Genomic DNA, 22,220 nt, shown 5'->3' with positions numbered 1-22,220 from the left:
CATTCTTTTGATGTTTTGCATGTTCAGATATTCATACAACAAAATATATACAAATTAATACCTAAATAGGGACATAGTAGTATACTTAAAGTATGATGTAAAGTTCACTTAAAGAAAACTTACGAGTATACTTGCAGTATAAATCTACTAAACTAGTAGTTTACTGAGACTACTTCAACGTGTGCTAAAAATGCTACTAACAAGTATTTAATTAGTAAACTATCAGTATACCTATTAGTTTACTTTTAGTATAGTTGCAGTACAAGCTAAAAACTTTGATGTAAACTAGTTGTGTACTCAAAGTTTACTACTGTTATACTTAAAGTATACATTTATATCCTAGAAAGTGGGCCAATTTAGTCCAAAGGAGTATTGAAATAGTACACTTACAAGTATACTACTAGTACACTGATATTTGTATACTTACTACATAAAGTATACTTAAAAATATACTTGAACTTTACTTAAGTATACTTAATAAAATAAACTTGAAGTATACTACTTTTTGGTAAGGGATATCAAAAAGTGTATATTTTTAAATGTCACTGTTGGTAAATTTTACCAGTATTTACCATACTTTCAAAACAAAAATTTAAATTGGAAAAATACGCAATATGAAAATAATTTAAGAAAAAAATGTTTTACAGAGAGAGAAAGAAAAAAAAAAAAGATTTGGTTTTCAAAAAGCCTTTTTCCAAAAGGTACATCTGGAAAAAGGGGGGGTCGTCTTATAATCAGGGTCGTCTTATATTCGGGTCAATACGGTAATAATAATCATCAGTGAGTGTGATTATGGATTAGTCTCGTCTGAACGCTGTGCTCAGAAAGCATCCGTCCGTCTCATCACTTTATATCAGTGAATAACACATTTCTCTGGATAAACTGATGAAAACAGCTGCTGTGTGAAAGATGCAGGAGCAAGTCGTCTGAAACATCAGAGCGCTTTATATTCAGCTCTTCAGACGAAAGCACAAGCGTTTACTGCGGTTTGTTCTGTTGTGCTTTGACAGACGCGTCTGCTGTTTAATGCTTTAGAGACGTGTTCTCCTCAGCGCAGAGCTTACATACGGTTAAATTCTTCTCTGTGAATGTTAGAAAGTATTTCTATTCTGCATAACCTGAGAAGAAATCTCCATTAAACTCCAGAGACGTCAGTGAAGGAGCGCTGCTGAACACATGCAGGTCAAACACGTGACGCACAGCAGAACAGCAGCAATAACTCTGAAATATACATTCTGATCAAATATTTATACTTAATAAATTCATAATTAATTAATTCGAAATTAAATGTAGGTTTAGAGTGTTTAATGGTGTTTTTATTTAAACAGTCACAGTAACTGTTGAAGCAGCAGAATGTAATTTCTATGTTCAAATGAGTGAATGTGTGTCTCTCAAACCTTGTTCAAGTTAACATTTTGTGCTTTCATTTTTAGTTTAGAATGTAATGTTTGAATTTTAACCTTTTTTGCACATAATGAGGAATAACATGTTATAAAATATTGATTAAAATTAATTACTTTTTAATTTAAAAAACATATATGAATTTCAATAAGGAGTCATTTTTGAGTGTTTAAATGAAGAGATCCCCGTGGACTGACTAACCACTGAGGCTGAACCGCATAATCAACAGAGGAAAGAATGAAGAAATCTCCTCGTTGTATCTTGATGAATTTCCACACAGAGGTACGCAATAATGTAAGGAGGATGTTTTGTCTTGTCTTTGATATACCACTATCCACTTTTTGATCTGAAAAACATTAATTATTTCTATCTAGCCAAGTTTCCTATGAAGTTTCCCCTTACAGTGAATGCAAATATTGCGAAGACCAGACGTAAGTACACAGCAAAAAATCCAGAGTGAAATTAACTCTCCTGGGAGTACATGTGAGACCACACTCAAGAGTGTGAAAGTGTTAAAATAAGAGTGTTAAATTAACACTGAAGCAGAGTTAAAGTTAATGAGATAATTAAGTGATTAATTAAGTGATGATTGACCATTATCGAAGACACCTGATGTTAACGAGCAGAATCACCAAAGGAGAAAATCTAAATTTTCATGTCACCATTATAGTGGTCAGCGTTTGCTTTAGTTGGGCTCTTGACCCTTACAGTTTCAAAGTTAGAATTTATTTGGCTGCTGTAGCTGAGTTATATCAGACAGACAAGAAATGAGAAAAAACTGTTCATGTCATGTTGGTTATGTTTTCACGTAATCATTTGATCTGAATCACCAAACTCATTTAGAGCCTGAACCTAAAAAAGTCAGATTTACCTTGTTGATCTTAACAGCCCTGTGACTCTACAGTATCCAATTATTAAAAGGATTTCTTGAAAATTGTTCAGAAAAAAAAAAAGTCATTCTTCTAGGCGCACACAGACATCAAGAATCAGCGTATGAACCTCAACAACGGTGACAAACAGCATAGTCAGAAAAACGGATCAACTCTAAACATTAGAAAACAAGCTACTAAAAGTCACATAAAAAACAAAAATAAAATAGTAAGAATAAAGGAAATTACTAAGACAATTCAGCTCATAATTTATTCATGCCACAATGCATCATGGCAGCCATGGATGAATTTTGATTGGTGGCACCCAGAATGCACTGCAACATGCTTTTTTGATTGTCACCGTTGTTGAGATTCACAGGTTGATTCTTGACGTTTGTGTGTCTGAACAAAAGACACTTTTCAACGATTTTTGAACAAACTACTTTTAAGAAATCCCTTGGATTGTATTGAACATGCTGGAAGTTCTATGCTAATGAATCACAAGACTGCTATAATCAAAAATGTAAATCTAACTCAGAGATTTGGCTCTTAACGAGTTCAGAGATTTAGGAAAAATAACATACATATATTTTTTCCTTTGTCTTGTTGCTTGTCTGTCTGTTGTAATTCAGTTACAGCAACCAAACAAAATGTAATATTGAAAAGCTAAGGGTCAAGAGCCCAACTAAAGCAAACACTGAGCACTATAATGGTGACATAAAAATTGAGATTTTCTCCTTTGGTGATTCTGCTTGTTAACATCAGGTGTCTTCAATAATGGCCAATCATCACTTAATCATCTCATTAACTTTAACTCTGCTTCAGTGTTAATTTAACACTCTTATTTTAACGCTTTCACACTCTTGAGTGTGGTCTCACATGTACTCCCAGGAGAGTTAATTTCACTCTGGATTTTTTGCTGTGTATGCACACACTCGCATCGCCGAAGCTCACCGGTGCCATCTTGTGCACCGAGCCCATATTGATGGGGACACTATACTGTAAAAAAGCACCGTTTTTTAGATGAAATGTTAAACCGAGGTCCTGACTCTCTGTGGTCTTTAAAAATCCCATGGTAAAGAGTAGGGGTGTAACCCCGGTGTCCTGGCCACATTCCCTCCACTGGCCCCTGTCAATCATGGACTCCTGATAATCCCCATCCACTTGACTGGCTCTATCTCTCTCCTCTCCACCTGTAGCTGTGTGTGGTGAGCGCTCTGGCGCTGTTGTATCATACAATAAAGTGCTATATAAATGCCTTATTCATTCATTCCGGCCCGGAGCATGCTTACATCATGTACAAGATAACAGAGAAAACCATTTTCACTAATATTCTGCCTAATAAATGTATAATTTATGCTGTGCAGCGATTTTCAGTGAATATGTTTGCGGTTGTAATGATGACAGTAACGCCAGTGGCGTAACATAGTAATGACGGGCCCCAGCGCAGGCTATTACAACGGACCCAAAGAGTTAAAGTTAATGAGATGATTAAATGATGATTGTGCATTAGTGATGAACACCTAACAAGCAGCATCATTGAAGAAAAGAGAAACACAAGAACATGTGACTTCAGCCACAGCCTTGGATGGAATAAACTGGGGGAAAAAAATTGATTAAACAACTCCACAAACAGCATCACCAGCTTCACTCATTACTAACCAGACTGACGTTATTTTATGTCTGCAGAGTCTCTTATTGAGAATTAACAGAGGTTTAGATGTTGATGTTTTATTGGTCAAGTTTATTGGTCAAGAAAATAAAATTAAAAAATAAAATAAATAACACGATGCCACCATAATTGCGGTCAGAATTTGCTTTAGTTTGTCTCTCGACCCTGTTTGTTTTAGTCATTTCAAGTAATTTGCTTCTAAGCAATTGCAATATTGTTTCACAGCAAACATTTGAGCATTGCTGAATCAAACCTAGAAGTAGTAGATTAACTTATGCTTTCTGCTTATGACTTGTTTGAATGAACATCACGAAGTGGTCTCTTTTCAGTTTATTGTCTGACGTCACCGAACTGAAGGAAAAAAAAAAAAACTTAACCAAAAATAAAAGTTATTATTATGCCACCATAATACTTCAATATATATATATATTTTTTTTTTAAAAGTGTCGGCTCAAGCTTTTAGACATGAACACTTACCATACGATCCTCAACAGTGGTGAAAATATTTTTTCATACTGCAGTCCATGATGGGAGTTTTTTGGTGTTACCCAGCATGCATTGCAGCATGAAGCATTTTGTTGGTTGTCACCATTGTTGAGATTCATACGCTGGTTCTTGATGTCTGTGTGTCTAAATAGTACAGGAGTTTAAATATTTACATGCATTACATAGATTTAAAATTCATTCACTATAACTATTATAGCAGTACTTTCATTGCATACTGTAGTTTCACAGGGTTGGTTATTCAAAACCAGATCATGTAAATAAAATTTTTTAAAAATGTTTATATATATATATATATATATATATAGGATGCAACCAGGTCAGCACCTGATAATTATCTTGACCATATGAAAACAACTAACAGTTGCTCACTGCACAGCACTGATCTCTCTGCTTTACAACACCACATGCATTGCTACAGAGAGAGATCTAACACAAGAGTCACTGTTTTATCCAATAAAACTTCAACATCTGATCCTCTGTAATTCTCAGTAGCAGCAGGTAGTGATGGTGAAATGAAGCTTCATGAAGCATTAAGCATTTCAGTCAAGTAGTTCACAAAAGGGTTAATTTCTGGAGGTTTTATTTGCTCACAATACCACCTGGTGGCCAAAGAGTGTAAAACAAGCAGATATATTACAGACAGAGGTGTAAGGTCCAGGGGTCAGAAAGTAAAAGTCCTGCCATGTGTTTATTCCACCCATGAACTCAGCAGCTGATTTCACCAGAGGAGGAACCAACTCATTCCTTTCAAGTCACAAACGAGTCTCAAGTCAAATCCCATGTCCTCAAAGAGTTAAAGTTAATGATATAATTACGTGTCTAATTAAATGATGATTGTATTAGTGATGAACACCTGTTGTTATTGAGAATCACAGAGGATCAGATGTTGATGTTTTATTGGTTAAAATGATGCCAGCATCATGGAGATCAGTGTTTGCTTTAGTTGGCCTCTTGACCCTTTCAATAACTGAAAAAGGTTTGCTTTTAAGCAATTACAATATTGCTTCACAACAAACATTTGTACATTGCTGAATTAAAAGCTTGAAGAAGCAGTTGAGCTTACACTTTCCGCTTTTAAATCACTTGAACGAACATCATGAAAATGTCTCTCTTTGGTTTATTGAGTGGCGTTCAGCTGTTACAGAACTGCAAAAAAGTCCTATTAAACAAATATCACTGTAATGCTTAAAAATTGGGGAAAAAAAAAAACTATATTACTCAGGCTTTTAGACATGAACACTTATCATATGATCCTCAACAATGGTGACAATAATTATTCATGCTGCAGTGCATGATGGGAGTTTTTTTTACTATGGTGTTACCCAGCATGCATTGCCGCATGAAGCATTTTGTTCATTGTCACCATTGTTGAGATTCATATGCTGGTTCTTGATGTCTGTGTGTGTCTACATACAGTCTATTTAGTCCATGTCTAATGTCCTTTACTGCGGCCCCGAGATCACCCGGAACCGCTTCGATCCCCTCTGCGAGATGGAACGCGACGCTGTGATCGTCGGAGACTCCATCGTCCAGCACGTCCGTGCTACGTTAGCTGAAGGTAAAGTGCACACCCACTGTTTCCCTGGTGCTCGTGTTCTTGATGTTTCTGTGCAGATACCTGTGATCCTGAAGGGCGACGAGAGCGTTGGCGCTGTCGTGCTGCACGCGGGGGTTAATGACGCCAAGCTGCGGCAGACGGAGACACTGAAGAGGGTCTTCAGGAGCCTGATCGAGACAGTACGCAGCACATCGCCCGCGACGATGATCATCGTGTCAGGACCGCTTCCCACGTATCGACGAGGACACGAAAGGTTCAGTAGACTTTTTGCTTTAAACGAATGGTTATTGTCATGGTGTAAAGAACAGAAACTGCTCTTTGTTAATAATTGGAATCTTTTCTGGGAGAGTTCTAGGCTTTTCCGTGCTTATGGCCTGCACCCCAGCAGAGTCGGAGCGGAACTCCTGTCGGACAACATCTCCAGGACGCTACGCTCCATATGACTAGTAAGCCAATTCTCAAATAACTGCTATGATGGCTTTTGTTCTACCCTCTTAAATGACAGAAGTACTTGCGTTGTCCAATCTTTACAGACTGTGTCTGTTCCCCGAATAGTGAGGTCAACATATAAATTTAATGCAGGATCTAGAAAAAATCTAATTGTGATTAAACCTGAAAAATGCAAAATAAATGAACAAAAACTATTTCTAAAGCTTGGGCTCCTAAACATTAGATCACTTGCACCCAAAGCAGTTATTGTAAATGAAATGATCACAGATAATAGTTTTGATGTACTCTGTTTGACTGAAACCTGGCTTAAACCAAATGAATATTTTGGTCTAAAGGAGTCTACTCCTCAAAGCTACTGTTATAAACATGAGCCCCGTCAGACTGGTCATGGCGGTGGTGTCGCTACAATATATAGTGATATTCTCAATGTTACTCAGAAAACAGGATACAGGTTTAACTCATTCGAAATACTTATGCTTAATGTTACACTGTCAGATATGCAAAAGAAATCTCTCCTATCTCTTGCTCTGGCTACTGTGTATAGACCACCAGGGCCATATACAGAATTCATAAAAGAATTAGCAGATTTCCTCTCAGATCTATTGGTTAATGTTGATAAAGCGCTAATTGTCGGAGATTTTAACATTCACGTAGATAATACAAATGATGCGTTAGGACTTGCGTTTACTGACCTAATAAACTCTTTTGGAGTCAAGCAAAACGTCACCGGGCCCACTCATCGTTTCAATCATACGCTAGATTTAATTATATCGCATGGAATTGATCTTACTGATATAGATATCGTACCTCAAAGTGATGATGTTACTGATCATTTCCTTGTATCGTGCATGCTGCATATTACCGATATTAACTATATGGCTCCACGTTATCGTCTGGGCAGAACTATTGTTCCAGCCACCAAAGACAGATTCACAAATAACCTGCCTGATTTATCTCAACTGCTCTGTGTACCCATAAATACATGTGAACTAGACGAAATGACTAGCAACATGGGCACTATCTTCTCTAATACATTAGAAGCTGTTGCCCCCCTCAATCTGAAAAAGGTTAGAGAAAAACATACTGTGCCATGGTACAACAGTTATACCCATTCTCTCAAGAAAGAAACTCGTAATCTTGAGCGCAAATGGAGAAAAACTAACTTGGAAATTTTTAGAATTGCGTGGAAAAACAGTATGTCCAGCTATAGACAGTCTCTAAAAGCTGCCAGGGCAGAGCATATCCACAAACTCATAGATAATAACCAAAACAATCCAAGGTTTTTATTTAGCACAGTGGCTAGATTAACAAATAATCAGACATCACCCAAACTAAATATTCCCTCACAGTTTAATAGTAATGACTTTATGAATTTATTCACTGATAAAATAGATAACATTAGAAATACAATAACAAATGTAGGTTCTGCACCGTCTAGTACTTCAGTTTCATTCACCGCTCCCAAAGAAAAACTGCAGTGCTTTACAACTATAGGACAGTAAGAACTAAATAAACTTATCACTGCATCTAAACCAACAACATGTTTATTAGATCCTGTACCCACTAAACTACTGAAAGAGTTGTTACCTGTAGCAGAAGAACCGCTTCTCAATATTATTAACTCATCGTTATTTTTAGGTCACGTCCCAAAACCATTCAAGCTGGCAGTTATTAAGCCTCTTATTAAGAAACCACAACTAGATTCTAGTGAACTGGCAAAAAACTGACAGACCCATTTCAAATCTGCCGTTTATGTCTAAAATTTTAGAAAAAGTTGTGTCTGCTCAATTGTGCTCCTTGCAAAAAAAAAATGATCTCTATGAAGAATTTCAGTCAGGTTTCAGGCCTCACCATAGCACAGAAACTGCACTTGTTAAAATTACAAATGACTTGCTTCTTGCGTCAGACCAAGGCTGCACCTCATTGCTAGTTTTACTTGATCTTAGTGCTGCGTTCGACACTATAGATCATGACATACTCATAGATCGATTTCAAAACTATACGGGTATTCAAGGGCAGGCTTTAAGATGGTTTAGATCCTACCTATCCGATCGCTACCACTTTGTTTTTTTAAACGGGGAGTCATCTCAATTATCACCAGTAAAGTATGGAGTACCACAAGGATCTGTCCTAGGTCCTCTGCTATTTTCAATATACATGTTGCCCCTTGGTGATATTTGTGATGGCCATGCATTGGGCCACACATAACTTCTACAGAATATCTTTGTACTGATTAATAAAAGCAAGCATATTGGTACAATTGGTTTAGCAAGATATCTTTATTGTCATTTTTACTGCGTCAGTGCACGGGCTTGGTTATTTGGCTTAAGGCTAAAATGTTAAAACCAGTTAAAATTCTCTTAACTTGAAGATACAGATTAAAAATAGGATTTAGATAATAAAATGTACCTGTTGTGTACCCAAGCCAGACTGCTAACAAAGGGGTTCAAACAGGAAGTTGAGCTGTTTTATTAGATTTCTGAAGGAAGTTGGAATGTACCAACTATGTTTAGTTGGAGGGAACATTGAAAATGTGATGTCTTGATCAATGTGATTTTTGTCTAGCACAATGCTATTTACATTAACTAAAGTTATCCATGGCTCTAATTTTAGTTAAATGTATTATGTTAATTTCAGGATTTGTGTTTCATGTCTGTATGTATTTGTAATTTTTGTTACTCCCCTTTTTCTTCTTAAATGGTGCGGGCCACCTCCTTTAAATTCAATGTATGTCTTGTCTAGAGGGGAATGGTGATATTACTTGTACTGGTAAAGTTGTGCTGTAGTTTGTCCTCTGTGTGTTTGAGAGGCTAGAGCAATGTAATGTGACTCGTTCTTGTTGAACATTTGATTGATCATATTTTTGTCATCAAAAGGATGTCTGAAGTAACCTTTGTCCTTGCGTGAGCAAGAGTCATTAAAGACCATCACAATTTCACACTGACCCCTGGTTGTGGCTATGGACTTATTTTTTTTGTTGATGTGATTTTGCTAATGCTTATGGCGGATCCATCACAATATTATTAGAAAATACGGGATTAGTTTTCATTGTTATGCTGATGATACTCAACTATATATCTCAACTATATATCCCAAATTGTAAGTCGCTTTGGATAAAAGCGTCTGCAAAATGACTAAATGTAAATGTAAACAAGACCAGATGAAACTTCTGAACTATTTAAGCTAATAGATTGTGTTAAAAATGTAAAAGATCGAATGACCAATAATTTCCTCCTATTAAATTCGGATAAGACAGAGATATTACTTATTGGACCAAAAAACAGTACACAGAATCTCTTGGATTACAATTTGCAACTAGACGGATGTACTGTTACGTCCTCTAAAGTCAAAAATCTGGGTGTTATATTAGACAGCAACTTGTCCTTTGAAAATCATATTTCCCATGTTACAAAAACAGCATTCTTCCAACGTAGAAACATTGCCAAGCTTCGAAACATGCTACCTGTTTCAGATGCAGAAAAGCTAGTTCATGCATTCATGACCTCTAGACTGGACTATTGTAATGCATTGTTAGGTGGTTGTCCTGCATCTTCAGTAAACTAGCCGCTGCATTTTGGACTATCTGTGGCTTGAGTCCTTACCAAGTCAAGAAAATATGATTATATTACCCCAATTTTACAGTCTCTGCACTGGCTACCTATTAAGTTCCGGATCAGTTACAAAATATTATTACTTGCCTATAAGGCCCTAAATCATTGGTCTCAAACTCAATTCCTGGAGGGTCACAGCTCTGCACAGTTTAGCTCCAACCCTAATCAGACACACCTGATCCAGCTAATCGTGGTCTTCAGGATTACTAGAAACTTCCAAGCAGGTGTGATATGGAGCTGGTTGGAGCTAAACTCTGCAGAGCTGTGGCCCTCTAGGAACTGAGTTTGAGACCACTGCCCTAAATGGTTTATCTCCTGCGTACCTAACTAGTCTTCTACCACGCTACAATCCAACCCGCTCCCTAAGGTCGCAAAACTCTGGACTTTTGGTAGTACCTAGGATAGCAAAGTCCACTAAAGGAGGTAGAGCTTTTTCACATTTGGCACCCAAACTCTGTAATAGCCTTCCTGATAACGTTCGGGGTTCAGACACAGTCTATCTGTTTAAATCTAGATTAAAGACACATCTCTTTAGCCAAGCATTCACATAAATGCAGTACAAGATTATAAGAAGCATTATGTCTGATCAAATGTACATTATAATTCCTTAGCTTGGGTTGAACAAATCATTTTTGCTTGAATAGAACAGCTGCTACGCTAATTATGTCTCTATTTGTTTCTCTGATGCTTATATTTTTACCTTTTTTGCACATAATGAGGAATAACATGTTTTAAAATAATTATTAAAATGTATTACTTTTTAATTCAAAATATATCAATTTCAATAATGAGTCACTTTAAACTTTTTCATCCGATGAATCAAAAAGGAATAATCCTCAGATGAATGAGTTCTGAACTGATGGTTAGCAGCAGCTGTAATTGTGAGTCCGTCTGTTAGTGCTGCGTATCACCAGCAAAGTCACGATACGATACGCATCACAATAAAGGACTGCACTGAATTTCACCTCAGCAGAACTGAGTAAAACAGCTGTTTATTAAACACTGCATACTTTAGGGCCGTTGCTAACTATTGGCAGAGCAGCAGTTGAGCTCTGCATTATGAAGAGCCTCCATAACTGTACCACAGTACAATATAATGACATGTGTTTCATGTTTACATTGAGCTCTCTCCACCAGCTACAATATTCTGACTGTTAGCATCTTGTTTTAATCCATAAATAATAATGTACTCTTTCTAATGAATTTATATTGTAATGTATTCATTCTAATATATTTTAAAAATCATATTTGCAAATTAACAGTTTAAAAAAATTAAAATTAGAAGAGTTGTAACACGCCATCTTTCACTGTATCTCACGTTCAGTCACTCACACAGATCACGTAACATACGCAGAGACATTCAGCAACACAAACTTCTCAGCGCTGCACCACAGTTTTATCAGTAAAATAGCTTAATCGATCAAGAGCTACATTACTCTCTCAACAAGGAGCTCGTAACATCATTGTTTCTAAAACAATTAAAGCCAGAGCTCTCTCGTACATGAACACTTGATGAATTACACTTTTCTGAGAATAGAGTATCTAAGTGTAGATCGCTAAACTGCAAGCTAACCGGTGTTTTCAGAAAGCAAGCGTGTTTATCCTCAGTGAAGAGAGAGCGAGTGCACACATGGTTGCCAGGTTGACAAAGATAAGTAACACACTTAGCAGATATTTCTGTATTGCTCAAGTGTGAAGCTCTGTTTCAGGGACGTCTCGTTATATCAGGCAACCCAGCTGTGTTCCTCTGCGGCCAGATTAAACCTTGTTGTTGCCTATATATTATACTCTATTCATTATTTTTTAGAAACCTTGCACTTTTCTACTCTGTTTTAAACGGTGTTCTTGTATTCAAATTAAGCGCGGTCCACTGCTGCACACGTGCCACGATATCCATACAGAGACAGAATCAAACCTCTGTGACGATACATCATCGTATCGATGCACGAACACAGCTCTACAGTCTGTGGTTCACTAACAGTGGAAACACACTCTTGTTCTGGTTTGTGGATCAGTGTGTGTCTGAATCTGCTGCTGTTGCTCAGTGTGTGTTTCTCTGATTGAACATGTTGAAGCAGCACTTGTCGACTCGTGGAGCGTCTGAGAAATGATGAACTGTGATCCGGTGATTGTTCACGCTGGTCAGTGTTTATCAGCGCAGCATGAATTGACCTTAACACTGGATTATATCTCACCTGGGGTCAGAGGTCACTGGATCATTACTGAAATTAGGAGGAATAATCATGGATCCGTCACTCTTCAGAGACACACAGCTGTGATCAGGAGATGAAGATCTCTCTCTGTTCTCCATGATGACAAACTGACTTCACACCTGCATATGGAGACATAAGAGCACAAATGACACATAATATTGTGATGATTATTGCAGTAAATCTTAACGCTACACACACGATGAGATTGAAGAGAATGTGGAGCTGCAGCAGGATCCTTTTCTTCTGAATCATAAAGTGCTGGTTTACTGACTGTAGTGAAGAAGATCTGAAGAGTGATCCTCATGAGCATCGCCAGTATCTGAGCTCACTGATGCTCTTGTGTCTTACTGAACATATTTGACTTCAGCAGCAGGAGAAAAGCATCCATCTGTTCAGAGCTTGATGTGTGTAACGTGACGTCACTGACACACATCAACTAACTGATCATGACATCTGATGAGGAGTATTTTCAGAGCTGATGTTTCATTGCTGAAGCGCTGCTGAAAACCCTCAAATCTCACACATGCAGCACATTATATTTCTGCTGCTCTTCCTCCACAACGAGTTTCACCAAACAAACCAGATCAGTAAAACTATTAATAACACAAATCATATTCTCCCAAATGTCACTGCGTTCATATTATTCCAACACATTTCATTTTTTAAAGTGAAAAAGCTGCGGGTGCCTCTTGTTTGTATATTATATTGTATTTATCAGTCTATAGATAAATCAAGTCATTTCTATAATGCTTGAGATATCACACTAAACACTGAAAATGTTCTGGCCTGTAAATAGTAAATATACTTCAGGGGGTAAAAAAACATGAAAACACTAAATTATTTCACAGACCTTAGATTTATGTCACTAGCAGCTAATAATGAAGATTTGAAGAAAACCTGAGTCACACATTAATTCTGAATCAGTGCTGATTGTGTTTCAGTTCATCTCTTGTCATGTGATGATTAAACTGAACAAACAGAGGCTCTGATATCTGCATGAAGAGATTCATATATCTCATGATTCAGTATCAGAACTGGAAAGAGTGTAAGTGAGAGAGAAAGACAAACTGGACGATATTTAATATCGGAAAAAATGTTAAATTCTGCACGCTTATGCAAACGTTATTTTAATAGTCTTTTAATTTATGTTTTCCCCTCATAAAAGATTATTAACCCTCTACCGCATGGTGTTGCCATATGGCAACATACACTTTGTTTCATTTCCTTGCCACTGTGTCTTTAAGAGAACATTCTTGTTTGTTTTTTTTTTTGTTGGAAAGAGAAGACCTTTGTTTAGCCAATGATGTGCTTTGGTTAAGTCACGTGACATGCAGTTTTTTTCTGTGGAGTGATTTCTGATAGACTGCTGTCTCTTGTCAGTAGTTGCTGAAAGCAAACTAAAACGTCAGTAAAAAACAAGGACCAGCCCGTGTCACATGCACAAAAAAATCATAAAGATCACCTCAGATGAGTTATAATGACATATTCACTACTCAAAAAAGTTTTTATGAAATTAGTTTTTGATAAATCAATCAAATGTATGTATTGCCAAGCGGTAACTCTGTGCAATAGTGGAATGGTATTATTGCAATAGTTTAGCTAGCTAGCAAGGTCAGCTGCAATCTGTTCAGCTGTAACAATAACGTCATTAATGCTAGTGATATAATGTTGATTAGTTGTATGGTAATGGCATGTGTATAATGGATAAAATCAAATTTAAATGGCAATTTTACTTTTGATTAGATATGAATACAGGTAGCATTACATCAGTGAGCCACTGGCCTACCATGGTGTCTCAAAGAGGTAGATGCATGTATCCTGGCTGTAAGGATGTTGTTAGGATGAAATGCACCAAATGTGAGGTATACCTGTGTCTCACCTCTGAAAAAAAAAAAAAATGCTTTGAGAAGTTTCATACATAGTTTCAAGGATTATTGGAGGAGGGGGGTGCTCAGACTCAAATTTATAGTCTTCCTCTCATAAGATTGCGTAATGTTGAATTTTCATGAACTGCAGTGTTTTTGGTTTTATGTCAGTGTTTTATGATACATGATATACAGTATTAGATTTGTTTTAACTGTATAAATTTGAAATTTAAATAATATTCATGAAAAATGTAATAAATAAATAAAAGCAGAAGTTGTTGGAAAGTATGTATAAGGTTATAAATACCGTGTTAAAGCTTATTAGAACACCAGCTGAATCACAACAAACATTTCTGAGGAAAAATATTAAGCAAACTTACACTTATTCTAAGTTAGATCCACTGTTGTATGTTGTTGCCGTATGACAACAAATCATAAAGGACCTTAAAATAATTTTTTTTTTCCATTTTTTTTTTTTATACAGCACTTCAAGTTCAGCCATTGCAAGAAAAGAAAAGAGTCAAATATTTGTTTTATAGGTCTATCATAATGCGTGCGGTAGAGGTTAACACTACTTTTATTGAAATTATCCATCACACAATTAGTTCATGAAATCCACGGGTAAAAGCACACACAGAGCTCAATAGCATGGTAAAATATAATGTTTTCTGTGGTATTTGTGCGGTTAACGCGGTTCCGTTATATTTACTTTCACTTTCGATGCGATCCGCTTCATGAGCGTCAGTTTGTGTTCTTTTCAGTGAACAACAGCAGAGTTAGGATCTTATAAATACACTGAACATCATATAACAACATGACACGATATTAAATAAAGCCTGATCACTGAACTCACCGTCAAATATGATCCTTTATGTCTTCTCGGTTGTAACGGAAGTCTGAACTCTCGGAGCTTCCTGTGGTTTTGGGAATATCGCTCTGCAGGACCTTTAATGTGCTCTTCATTCAGTGCCTGACTAGAAAACACACTAACTCACTGTACATGTCGTCTTAACTATGTAAATATAATGATTTTAATTGATATAATGGTAAATAAACGAAGCTGAGCTTGAAGAACGATCCTCACTGAACCGCATTCAGATCTCAGCAGGTTCTTCACTCAAAACAATGTGAACAATGAGTATAACTACAATGTAAATCCCACAAAATATACTGTTATGTCGTCATGTTGGCAAGAAACACAGGACTATCAAAATAAAGTGTAACCATCACTTGTCTTGATACTAGTAATCTATAACACATTTTATTGTAACCATATTAATAGTAGGCCTGTAAATAGTTGAAAAATAATATAAATGTTCTAAATGAGTTGTTTCTTAGTAGATAATATAGATTTACGCTGTAAAATATTAAATTAAATGTCTAATACTTATATGGGAGAGTGGGGTAAGATTAGCCATTTTTTACTTGTGTGGTCAAGATCAGGGAAAATGATGCAGAAGAACAATCAAAGCATCCGATCCTAATGAAAGTATTCCTGTCATTTTAAAAGATCAGAATGTATCTATGACAAAGGGTTCTAAAATATGATTTCTCATAAAAAAGTGTCCCCATGGCTCAGTTTGCCCCGGGTTAGGGGTAAGTTGACCCGAGTCGAGTCGGTGGGTAAGATGACCATCTGACCAAATCTGATTCAAACCCATGTGAAATAAATAATCATTTAAAAACTAATTCAGTCATTTCAACTTACAAACTGTCATATTTCCTTTCATGAAGTTAACTTTAACAGCATGAAACCAACCAAATGAAGTTTAAATTTCAATATTTAATTGTTTACATTTCTGAAACAATATGTTGAACACCAAAGTTGTAATCTTCCTAAAAACAGACTAAACAGAGTTTGTTGGCCATCAGCGACTACAGACGGAAAGATATCTGATTATAATGTGATGAAAAGCATCTTCTGGTTCTTATCAGAGAAGGATCTGATGCACTTGTGCACTGTCCCTATCAAATAAACTACAAATAATATGTATATATGATAAACTAAATCACTAATACCACATTAAAATACCAGTTTATAATTCAGAGATTTAACTTAACTACAGTGCCTTATGATGCTGACTCATTTTACCCCACAACATTTGGCTCACTTTACCCCATAGCTGCCATTTTAGACAAAAATATCTACCGTAGCTTACCAATTCACGCTAATATAAAGCTAAATGATCTGCATAGTTTTATAGGTTGCTAAATCATCTATATATGTTTAGACCTGGATACATTTGCTTTGATGTAACAACCATTACATTATGCTAAAGCTTTACAGTTTTTAAAGTAAATGGGTGCCTTCATCCCCCATGTGTTTCTCCTTTTCACAGTCTGGCAGAAATGATGGGTGCTTCCAAAATACATGGTCACATGACAGTAAAAGTGTACTGTTGCCAAGATACAGGGGGTGGGTCAACTTACCCCAGTCTGTGCTTCCACTGAAGATGAGGCAGAAGCAGGCTCAGAGAGTGAGGGAGAGCCCACGCTTATCAAAACATCTACAATAAAGTCTGAAGTTAGTACAGAGTGTGCCGTCTTAAATAAGCTTAAACATGTATCACTGTGAACCTATATTGATTATTGTATTTAATAATAATAATACATTTATTTTATATAGCGCCTTTAAAAGTTGTTTTCTCAAAGCGCTGCACATAAAAGCTTACATGAAGGAAAACACAACAATAGAAACAATGAACTATAAACACTCTACAGCCAGATCTCGTTGAGTATGAATGCGATCCGCCATGTTGACGTTATCATGTGATTTATGACGTTACAACAAGAGCAACAACTTAAAAGATACGAGCGACAGGTTTAATTCATCTATCTGTAAATATTTTGATGTTGATGAAATTTGCTCATTTTTGGTCTTGTAGAAGAAACAGCTGCTCTTGTGATTGTAGGATAGCCAATACATTTTGGGTTAAGTTTTTTTATATATATTTTTAACTCTACTAATAAAACCCACAGTTTAATCCTTACAGATATTATTTTTTATTACGAAAAAAACTAAATCGTTTCTCTTGAATATGTTATTAATCTCTTAATTTTATGCGCAAAATTGTTCATCCACACGCAAAACTGTCTTAAATCTGCTTTGTTTTCCTCTTTTTCTTGTTGAATGTCTCTCACGTTTCATCCCTGAGGCTTACAGTATAAATAAAAACTACTAATGTAATTTTAATGCATTATGATTATATGAATTTTATTATTCAGATATTTATTATTTTTTTCCTGTGTATATAATCTCATACTATGATGTATGCAAACCCATTATAGTTGTTTTCTGTCATTATGATTGCTGATTGTTAAAAATGCTACCGTCTTTCCCTGAGCTTGTATGTAAATATAAGTTCTGCAGTAATAACACTAAAAAGAAGATAAGAGCGACAGGTGCACAAACACCTCATAGCATCAATAAATCCACAACCCCACCTACAACAGTTTCCTCCGTGTTTGTAATATCTGCACAAAGCAGTCGATCAGCTGCTCAAAGATCTCGTCTTTGGAGAAGACTGTTGATTTTACACTCGATAAATGTAAGTACTACGCAGAAATTAAGATTACCTCAGAAAGCATTGCTAGCCCACACCAATAATTCATTATATTATTTAGTAAAATAAGCAGAATGTATTTTGTTTTGTCATATGCCATAGCTATGCATGACTACACACTACTAGACAAATGCAGTCAAAGTGAATACATCTCAGTTTTCAGTCGAGTAATGAATTAATGCATATTAATGAAACAATTATATTTTATTTACTGACAACATCAGGAAACATGAACAAATGAGTAAAAGAATAAATAAAAGTAATCATGACAATAAATAAATACAAGTCAAGGACACATGAAACAAAGCTTTATTCAAACATATTGTTCTGTTAATCATGTATTTAGAGACGGTGAACCCACATCTACAGCATCTCAACACAGCTGGTCCAGTTCTGCAGCTTTATTCTGATGAAGACCACCGTGTTTAATTAATTTCATTAGTGTACTCACTGAGAGGCTTTGATGGCAGCATTGCTTCATCAGTCACTCTTCACCGGATAAACACGTGTGTCTCATCTGTCCCTGTAACATCAGACAAGATCCAGTCACCTGTGATTTATCTGATCAATACTGTATTTATTTACATGTTGAGGTGGCTGCTCCTGTGTTAACTTGCTTTTCATCCAACACAAATGTTCCTCAGTTTATCTACAATACTAATGAACTAATAACAGATAACTTATGTTTAGTTACTCTGTGTAGATTTGTTTATTTACATTACTTACATTCATCTAAAGCAGTGTTGACAAGCGTGCTTTCTACATAATAACACATGCATCTCTCACTCAGATGTGTGTTCATGTTGTGATGTGCTCATCTGTAATGCTTTTAGAACATGTTCCTGTCTCATATTAAATACACATTTAGTAATCTTCTTTAAGATGTATGGTTTATGTAAATGCACTTTGGAGACGTGCGTGTGTTTACTGGAGCTTATTAGCATGAGTATTATTAACATATTGGCTGTTTATTAGTACTTACTGCATAAAGCACATATTCTGCATAACCATATTCTACATCCCTAATCCTACCCCATACCTAAACTCAACAACTACTGCACTAACTATTAATAAGCAGCAAATTATGAGTTTAGTGAGGAAAAAGCTGCAGTTAATGATTTGTTAATAGTCTAATCATTTTAGATCTTTAATTAATATTTGGAGCATGGGATCGCTAGACTAGAGCTTAATGAACTCATTTGTGTGAAAATCTCAAATTCAACCTAAATTGACATTTTTCACTTGTTTCCTGTTTTTCCTGTAACGTAGTCTGCAAGCATTCACACTCATTCTTCCAGCACAGCTCACTGTAGCCATGTCAGAATCAAACTATCACTAAACCTGATCACCGCTGACCTACAGAAGAGATATATTTCATATTTACATGTTTACATCTTTGTGTAGCCCGATCCATAGATGACAGCGAAGTACATTTATCTCAACAGTGAAGTGAGCTTGATGCATTCCTTGTGTAAACCACAGTAATTATCATTAGCTAAAATAATAAAACACCTTCATTATTTGAAATAAATGTTCACGTAAATTAAAATATAAAACTAAAACTTATAGCCAGTTATAGCCAATTTAAAACTGAAATAAAATGAAAAAAACAAAATAACTACAACTTTAAATGGGTCATTCTATGGAAATGTCCATTTTTCTGTCCTAGCCTTTACAGAAATATTACACTTGAAAAACACTTTAGGGTTACAATTTCTTTATATTTTAAAATGAAACACTGTGGTATTTGAACAATTACACCTTCTTGAGCCATCAATGTGGCAATATTTGTTTTTAATTAATTATAAAGAATTCCAAACACCACAAAACTGCTCGTCCCGCAGCCATGTACAGCGGGAAAGTGCTTTATTTTGAGGTCAAAACAGGATTTTCTACCATTTAACATACAATAATGTATTCATAACTATCAAATATATGATGTGAATGACATAAAAAAAAAATGCTGAATAAATATTATTAAATATATAATGAAAACAGTGGTCCCCTGAAGTTGTGTCACTGTTTAACAAAAGTCTTTTATTTTGTAATAAAAATCACACTGATGACATCACCTGACTTCCTTCTTCCTGTTTCCTGAAGATCTGTGACGAAAGGCCCATGTTTAGTCAACTGTCTCTTTTCAGTTATCAGAAATTCTCATTTATCTCATGATTTCATATGAAGCTTTAGTTGATGTCACTGGTGTGACCTATTTATTGTCAGGGAATTGTAAAAAAACTATAATACAAATGGATTAAACTACTTAATTTAGTGAGTATACCATGATTGACAACCGGTGGCTTGATATCTTGCAGCAGACTTTTTATAAAATGCATTTTTCATGAAAATTGTGTTACTTTATGAGTACCACCAGTGAAGATCAGTGTATCAGGTCTAATGTATGTTACTGTACTGTTTTTTCTGTCACATTAAATAAAACACAATCTACTTATTTCGTCCATTGTCATTATTTTTCTGTAATTCGGACTACATGCGCTGAAAAAAAAAATTGAGAAATAATATTTCATAAAAACGTTTAATATTGCTAAAGAAGGTAACACCAGTGACATGTGGTCTTGAAATAATTGCACAAAAAAGCTAAATAAATAAATAAATAAGCTGTCATTTATATGTATTCATGAAGTCAAAAGGTAATCTAATAATGTGGTCTAAGTTTAAATGTTAAAAAAGAAATACAAAACATCTTTCCATACCAAAAGTGGACGTTTCTGTAGAATGACCCTTAAATTTATCCTGAATTTTCAAAAATCAATGAACATAAAAATAAACAATTACTCAAGACTGCACAATAACACACCATCAACCTTCACCTCCAAGTGAATCTCACAGAAGACTGGAAGATGTGTATTCAGATATTAAACCCGCTCCTGATGCAGGGACGATTCTAGGATTTTCATTTTTGGGGGGCTCAGCCCCCAATGAGGGTGTAATAATAAAAAATAAATATTTACAAAAAAATTTATTGAAAATGTTTACAAAAAAAATTGTAGAACCGTTCTACATAAATTCAATTCAAACAATAGAAATTATTATTTTTTTTAATTAATACAAAACACACACACACACAATGTTTCAATCTCTGTCAATCACTCTGATATGCAATTAAAATGAGTGCACTGACTGTGCTGTCGGTCACTGTCTTTAATCATTTCTATGCATAACTGTATGGTAGTTAATGCCACATGCACTGTAATATTATGTTCTATATTGAAAGCTAAATTTTCAAATGAAAATAGCAATAAAGCTCGTTTTATAAAGCGTTCATATGTGTTAAGGGCTTTCGCTGAAGGAAACAGTGGTGTGATGAGTGGTGAATGCAGCGAAAACTTTACAGTAGATTGGAAACCGATTGCTCTCCCATGACTTTTTGTAAACTGTATTTATGACAAAGAACTGCATAGATGTAGACATTATAACAATCTATCATAAACACACACCTTGTCCTCTCCTCCGCGCCACCGCAGTCTGTGGATTGAAGAACTCGCAGAAAGATGGGCAGGAGCCGAAGTCTGCTGCCGTTTTCATTTGAAATTTAAAGGGAAAGAATCGCAAGATTTTTAGGGGGGCTGAGAAGAAATTTAGGGGTGCTAAAGCCCCCCTTAAAATGACTGCGGTCAAGCCAGCCGCGCTTTGAAAATACACGGTCAAGCCAGCCGCACTTTTTTTGTGTGTTGCGCATGTAATCGCGCACTTACGGTACGGGTGCTGAGAGCAGTCAAAATGCATGTAAAGAAGCTATTATGCGGCGTTTCCTTTATACCTGAACTTATTTTAAATTTTTCATTTTTGTTGTAATGTTTGTAAATACGTTAAAGTTGTACATTAACGTTTGTAGTGTACATTAATTATTATAACACATTTATTAATGTTAATAAATGTTAACATTAATGTTTTATTCATTCTTATTTTATTATTTTAATGTGTGTGTTTTAATGTACACATTAAAATAATAAAATAAGAATGAATAAAACATTAATGTTATATATATATATATATATATATCCCATTTTAAACACTCATAAAAGCTTTGCTTTACAGATTTGCTCATTCTTTCAATTAGTATTTGTTCAAAGTGATCCTGACTATCAGTGTATTTATTTTCAAGTCATTTTACTGTACAGTTTCAGAGAAAATTAAAGGCAAAATCACCCCAGACATTCTTGCACTTAGATTATTTGTATATATTCAAACACTCATGAAAAGTGTTGCTTCATAGGTTAGCTCATTCTTTCAAATTATATATATTCAGTGACCCTGACTATTACTGTATTAATTTTCTAGGCATTTTACTGTATAGTTTTGGAGAAAACTAAAAGCAAACTCACCACAAACATCAAACTCCATTGTTGCACTTAGATTATTTCTGTATGTTCATAAACTCATAAAAAATGTTCCTTTATAGGTTAGCTCATTCTTGCAATTGATATATATTCAGAGTGACCCTGACTATCACTGTGGTCATTTTTAAGTCATTTTACTGTATAGTTTTG

General features: G+C 35.5%; 1 pseudogene; it reads right to left on the bottom strand.

The window, feature by feature from the left end:
* The window catches only part of LOC131533235 (NACHT, LRR and PYD domains-containing protein 3-like), a 56,115-nt pseudogene extending 34,907 nt beyond the window's left edge, over positions 1–21,208 (bottom strand).
* Between the last annotated feature and the right edge of the window lie 1,012 nt (positions 21,209–22,220).

Source organism: Onychostoma macrolepis, chromosome 01, assembly GCF_012432095.1.
Source record: "Onychostoma macrolepis isolate SWU-2019 chromosome 01, ASM1243209v1, whole genome shotgun sequence".
In the NCBI taxonomy this organism is placed as follows: Eukaryota; Metazoa; Chordata; class Actinopteri; order Cypriniformes; family Cyprinidae; genus Onychostoma; species Onychostoma macrolepis.
The sequence above is the reverse complement of the archived record's forward strand: the minus strand, read 5'-3'. Positions and strand labels throughout refer to the sequence as shown.